The sequence below is a fragment of the Mercenaria mercenaria genome, chromosome 13 (assembly GCF_021730395.1).
Source record: "Mercenaria mercenaria strain notata chromosome 13, MADL_Memer_1, whole genome shotgun sequence".
Lineage (NCBI taxonomy): Eukaryota > Metazoa > Mollusca > Bivalvia > Venerida > Veneridae > Mercenaria > Mercenaria mercenaria.
In genome coordinates, this window is record NC_069373.1 from 10245654 (window position 1) to 10253280 (window position 7627).

A 7627-nucleotide genomic window follows, 5' to 3' on the forward strand; every position below is an offset into this window, starting at 1 on the left:
ACACTTTGTCATTTACAAAATTTTCCTCATGATAGTATTATATATGGTGCAATAGTCATTCAAAAGTGACCCAATATCAGGAGGCCTTTCTGTGTTGTCAGTGAGCATGCGTAAAACACACTCTTCCTCAGTAGTTTTGGATAAATATTTTATTATATACAGATGCAAGTCATTTATTTATACATAATATTACCAATTTTGTTTCTGTTTACAACGATCATGCCTTTGTTATCAATTTTTTCTCTAATACAAATTTCTGAATCCGGAAATGCACATATTCTTTTCAGTTCATTTGTTACAAACAAATAGTTTCTAAAAACGATAAAACAATCTAAAAAATAAAACACAACAATTTACACATGATGCCTGCGTAACATCACATTCAATATCATCTTGTACTGATATTCTTTTGTAGTATAGATACCGGAACTTACATAATCCTGCTATCCTAAACACGGACTATTTTAATTCTTTTAAATGCCATTATTGTCAAATGACACTCTTTTAGGACAAATTGTGTTCCACTAATACAGCTATGGTAAAACTCGTGTATGTGAGAATGACAAACAACCATTTACTTGTGAAATTCTTATTTCAAATTCATTGTAAAAAGTTCTTGACCAGAATTTTATATATAACACAAACACTCTGGGTCGAAATTCAATTTAATTTACCTAACTGCTAACAGTCTGGGACCTTTTTTTTGAATATGATTAAGGTTAATTTCTTATCTTGATAGTGATCGTAGTGAGCCTCTCAAGTTTATAGCCAACATTTTTTTTCCAAGTGTAATTTTACTAAAACTCTAGTCATTGAATTGACTTTTAGAAAGTAGTTGCAATGTATGTGAAAGATTGTGGAAGGGAGGGGAGATAAGCGATATCGATATATGCTTTTCCATGCCTTCGAATATTTTGTTCAAAATTTACAGACAGAACCTTGGTTAACTATACTTATTATTGATTTGTGTTCCAGTAATTGAAAAAAGTGTGATAAATATAAAGAAAAAAAAATTAAATTGGGCCTAAGCTAAAAAAAATAAATTCAAGCACCTTAAGAGATTCGAACTCGGACCTCGCGCATGGTAAATGGTCAGAGACCACCAATTCAAAAAAGTACAGGGAACTTACTGGGAATGAGGTAAGTGTATACCTGGAAATAAGGTAACGTCTGTGCGTTCTGATTGGTCAGTCATGTAAACAAACCCAGGAAGTGATTATTTTTTCAAAATTGATATTTTTTTCACTGCATTTACAGTATTTTATTATACATTTTGACAAAATTTGCTACATTTTATGTGTATTGAAAAAAAGTTTTATCAAACGAATTTCTCCCGCCATGCCAACGATGTAAACAGGGGGTTATCTCATTCACACGAAAATTACTTAAATAAAGTATCACTATTCATATGTGTTTCTACCGATATTTTGGTAGAACTAAGATAGTTCTTGAAAAATATGTAGTTAGATATACATGTTTCGATGTATGGAAGGCCGTACACGCCATAATGTTATAATGTAAGTCTATGGGAAAACAATTGGTGGTCTCTACCCTAAATATGTGCGCTAACCACTGGACCACAGTGACTTGTGACATAAATGTGTGATAAAATTATGTATATAAATAAATTTTGTTAGGACAGCGTGTCTATATTCGTTTTACATTGACATTTTTGAAATTATTGGCTTTTCTACATTCAAACAAATAAATAAACAATGGTTTTGTTATTTAAACATTGCAGTAATGTAGCTTACATCATAAATCATTATTGGAAACAAAAGGCGGGCCATAAACTCGTTTCATGAAAAAACCCGAACAACACCGATTTCTATTGATACCGCGAATTTTCAACTGGATAGAATAATTTGTTTTAATAATGCGGCGCTCGATCGTTCATAAGAAATTTAATTTTATCAAATGTCGTCCTGAAAATTATTTATTGCGCAAGCACGGCAGCAGGTCCGGTAGAATTATGGGAGAACAACAACAACAAAACCGGTGAAGGTATAGAACATATTCCCAAGTTGAACGGTATATAGGTTTACTTTGACATATATACACGTACACATTATCTATAGACGGAAAAACCTTCGGGTTTCCCGTAATATTCATTTATTTATTACGAAATTTGTAGTTTTATTATTTTCTGTCAAGGCTTAAAAGTTCATTTATTTTAACACTAACCTTTTCAAACTGAGAAATAATTTAAGCAATGGAGTTACAAGAATGAGCAATTTAAGATTTGGTAGCAGATAGTTTGTTCTTCAAAATGCTAAAAATTCAAGACGTCTTTGTTGGCTAATATTGAATGGTGACATCAGTCAACGTACTTTGTGAACGACCCTCGTACTCCAGGTTTAATGCTATTATATAAAAAGAGTCAGTGTATGCAATAACAAGTTAACATATGATTGTCAAATCATTACAATATGTTTGCACTAATACGAAATAAATTAATAAAGAAAGAAAACAAAAACAACAAAAATATAGATATAAACACTGTCCGAGCAGTCATGAAAGGAAATATGGGACCCATAAGGGACCCTTCTGTGAAACGTATTTTTGAGAACAAAGTACTGTATTAGCATTCGTATAAAACATGGAAAAACAATTGTTTATCCTAGGGATATCACTTATTGACTTAAAATCAATACGTTGATATATGACTTCACTGTGACATTGTATATGGGTGCCACATGGGTCCGATGTAGGCAAATATTTACAATATGGGACCCAAATGGGACCCTTCTGGGAACATTTTTTTTGAGACCAAAGAAAATATACAAACTTTCGAAGAAAACATACAAAAACGAATTTCTATACTAGTGATACAATTTATAAACTCAAAATGAATACTTTAGTATATCACATCGATGAGACATTGTATATGGGTCCCATATGGGTCCGATGTGGGTAAATACTTACAATATGGTATGGTACATTTGCCCAGATATAGCCCATGTGGGCCCCATATAGGCTTGCGTGCTAGGTCACAGTTATTCTCTGCTGATAAGAGAAACGAAAGCATTGTCGTTTTTGTACAAAAGACTCGAGTATTGATTTAACTTTAGGAATAGCATTATAAACTATGGTTCTGACTAGACAACATATTATCAGTATTTAACCTTTTTTTAAAAAAAAAAAAGAAACAGCAGAAATGGAGAATTATGATAAAAATCTTTTATATTCCGAAACCACCAATTGAGGAACAAATAGAGGGAATTTATTGGGAAAAAGTTGAATGTGCACTTGCTGAGTCTGTTTTGATTGGTGAGTTATGTAAACAAAACCCAAGAAATGGTCTGTTCCAATATTCAGTTTTTTTTTCCAAATAATCACAGTATTTTATTATGCGTTTTGATGAAACATGCAATATTTGTTGTGCATTGAAAAAGGTTTTCTTCATTTAATATAACAATTTTCTCCCTACATGCTAACCATGTCAGTTACGTAAAAATACGTCAACACACATAACACTTTTGATATGTTCGATATTTTGATCGAACTAAGATATTATCAGCTATAAATATTACGATGGAGTATATAGGGAAACAATGTACCACCTTAAAAAGCAGATACTGTAAAGAGCGGAAAAGGTGCTAGTTTAATAAGAATTTAGCGCAACATAACACATACGATAGAAAAAGTGGAGATTTTACAGGTCGCTCAACACAAAAAAAATGAAAATATTGCAGGCTCGGTTTGACTGAGCCGGTTCATGGACGACAGTAGAAATGCATGCTACTTCCCACGCCCTCTAGCCCCGGCAGAACTCAACATTTGCACATGTTACAAGTACAAAAAACAATTAGAGACATCCACAAATGTGTTCACACGGTGGTGCACATGGAACCTCCAATAACACACTAGTGAGCAATTCCATGAAAAGCGGCGTATGGCCCCCACTTTAAAAAAAAAGGCTTGTCCTAAACGAGAAAACAATGGATAGAACTTAACAAACTGCAATCTAGAAAGGAGATCTGAGGTTACGGAGCCTGCATATCATAGAAGCTGCCAGGGTGATCATACGACACTTAAAGCTACGAAAGCGGGAATATTGGTACCACACAAGTCGGTACGTTCAAGTTGAAAAACTAACCGCTACCACTAACACAACATAATTAATGTCGTCCTAAATGATCTGAAAAGATCGAAATATTACAGCTCTGGGTGAATATACGGTGAGACTTTAAACAATTTTCAACAAAGAAGCGATATAAGCAAACTAAAGCAGACATATACATAATAAAAGTAACGAAAATGCCGTGACATGTGTTAGTGGTTTACCTGGCTGATAGAAATTTTATTCACATAATGCAGTATATTTTTTAAAAGGTTTGGGGTCAAGAGTGATGTTTGGTTGCTTAAAGACCCAAGTGCTGTTTTTGTTACTCAGGAGCGGTGCACACTGCGTCGCTTTATTTGTTTAATTCATCTACATTGGCTATATGATTACATTAATTGTCTATGTATTCTAGTGTAAACGTCAACCATAAAAACATCTTTAGGGTCACTACTGCATGGTTTCGTTTTCATTTAGGTTCCTTTCGTATGTTGGATATTTGTCTTTGTTTTGAAATTGAAAAAGAAATCTTAAGAAAAGGACCATTAAAAACTTGACATTTATTTACAAGCTTGGTAAGATTTCTGGTCATGGCAGTATTCCAGATGTATTTGGTAAACTTATATAAGGTTTCATTAACGAAACTATGATACACACATACACCATATTTGGTGTTCAGACACTTTACAGTTGGACTATACGCTTCCGTAAGAGACAGATGGAAGAGTCCATATTAGGCAGTTTCAATATTGTCTTCTATCCTGTTTCTTCGGGCCGTTAATATTCCCCTTGTTGCACTGCCTTCTGCAAAAGCACTTAGTACACGGTCATAAGGTTGTTTTGTTTACATATTTTTACATTTTCAACATTGCATTTTAGTGATTTGTATAACTGCCTTTTGTTACGACTGAGTGCGTATGTTGGGTTTTTAACAACATAGACACGATTTATACCAAATGACGACTTTCCAGCTTTTGAGGGTGGAGGAAGACCTCATGCTCATTCGAGCATTATTTTAGGCGCAGATGGGTACCTGTTTTTGGAATGTGACTATTTGAAAAGGATCTGTGTCCATGTTTCCAGTCTTACTTGAGATAAGATAGTGAGCTGAAATATCACTATTTACAGTGCTCATGATACAGCGCCGTAGCCACACTGAGGCAAACCGAGGCAGTTGCCTCGGTTAAAATTTGAGAAGCCAAAAATAGTAAAATCTAGTCCTGTCAATCTGATGAAAATTCAATTATAAAAGCTCTTAAAAGTATATTAATATCATTAAAATATATCAGAACATCATGACATCATTTAGACAATGTGAGGCAGAAATCCTAGCAGTCATATTGATAGCCTTGCCAGGCCCAGATCTAGGACCGTGGACCCACCCTCACCCCCGCAACAAGTTGGCTGAGAAGTCACCTATACTCACCAAATTATTTATTATTATTATCATCAAATTTAAACCCAAAAGCGCACCAGAGGCAACCGTTTCATACCTGTATTTCAAAATTGTCAAGGGGAAAAGCCCACAGACCACACTAAAATGAGGGAGAACCCCTTCAAATACCTAAAGAGTTAGACAAAAAATGCACGAGAGACTACCATTTCATACCTGTAATTCAATTTTTTTCCAGGGTGAGAGCCCCCTGACCCCCAATCCCCATACAGTACCTCAAACTTCAGACAAACAATGCACCATAGGCCACTATTTCGTATCTGTATTTCAAAATTCTCCAGAAAAGAGAGCCTCCCCCCACCCCCACCCTGGTCCCACTAAAATTAGGGGGAAACGCTTATCATGCCTTAAAATTACGACAAAATAATGGGCCAGAGCCACCACTTCATACCTGAATTTCAAATTTTTCTAGGGCAGAGCCCTCTGACTCCCTAAAACGAGGGGTTTTCCCCTATAGTACCTCAAAATATAGACCAAAAAAAAAATGCTACGTACGCCACCATTTCATACCTGTATGTCATTTTTTCCAGGGGAAGAGATCTCTGACCCCTAACATTAGAGGAACACCATACAGTACCTCAAAATTAAGACCAAACGGTGCACCTTAGACCACCAGTATGTTTTTAAAAAAATCCAGGCAAGACAGCCCCCTGGCCCCACCAAAATGAGGGGGATGGGATCCAATACCTTAAAATTTCGAGCAAAAATTGCACCAGAGTCCACCATTTCATACCTGTTTTTCAAATTTTTCCTGGGGTAGAGCCCCTGACCCCCTAAAATGAGGGGCTTCCCCTAAAGTGCCTCAAAATTTAGGCCGGAAAATGCACCATAGGGCACCATTTCGTATCTGTATTTCAAAATTTTCCACAAAGAAAGCCGACTGACCCCTACTAAAATGAGGGAGGTTCCCTGTCATAATTTCAAATTTAGACCAAACAAAAATGCGCCAGAGGCTATCATTTCAGTCCTGTATTTCAAAAATTTCTAGGAGGAGAACCACTGACAACCCCTCCATCACCCCCTGCCCCAACACGGACAGGTCTCCTGTACCTACCCCCTTACCAGTAAACTGCTGTAAAAAGCATGCTGTTGAATGTCTTTACTGATGGTTTTCTGATTTTATTGCCTTACAATAACAAAAAAGATTATATCCGACCATATCAAAAAAATAGAGGTGTACCGGTCAGGAACCCAGGCAATTCTGTGCTATACACTGGGCACGTTAAAGAACCAGGCTGTCTATTCGCAACGAGCTAGGCTAAGTTAGCCGGACAAGCCTGTATCTGATTTCTGATCTCTCTGTCGTGGGGGATTTGTCTCACTCTGTCCCTCTGGTCAGATCGCTCTGTGTCTGTACTAGTAGAGGATGAATTATGCGCCCTGTGTGGCTGCATTTGAGCTATGTAAAGCGCCTTTGAACGTGCAATTTATCATGAAAAGGGCGCTATATAAATCTGGTCATGATAATAATAATAATAATAATAATAATAATTAGACTAGGATAAATCCCAAATTATCCTTTGTTATCAATATATTTTTTCTCAAAGGTATGAAAGTCACTGTGATAAAAAGGGCTAAAAGGACGATTTTGACTGTAATATAACACAGTTTGAGTGTTCCAGAACACACCGGAGATGTTCCGGGGAAAACTTCCCGGAGGGCATCCCCGGACCCCCTATATTGCCTCGGTTGAAATTTGTCTCTGGCTACGGCACTGTGATAACGCAGACATGATGGTTATTTGGTTGTAAATGATACTTTAAACCTTCTATATTCATTACGATAGACTGACTTCGTAATAAATCACAATAGTACAATGTATAGATATAAAGAAAGAGAATGAAAACGGGTTTAATAGATGCTCTTCATGTCCGATTTTGTCTCATGATATAGGAACGGCAATAACTTTCAACATGTTTTATTTCATTAAGCAAATGGAGAATAATACATCCAAACATGAATGCCTTTTGTCTTAACCATATACCACGTGATCAGTGAAAACAATAAGGACTTGATGTCTTCTTATTACTGGATTTAAATATACAAATGTAGAAAGACTCAATTAACGTTTTCATACAAACATGTGCAAATAAAAAAAAGGAAAAGAAAAA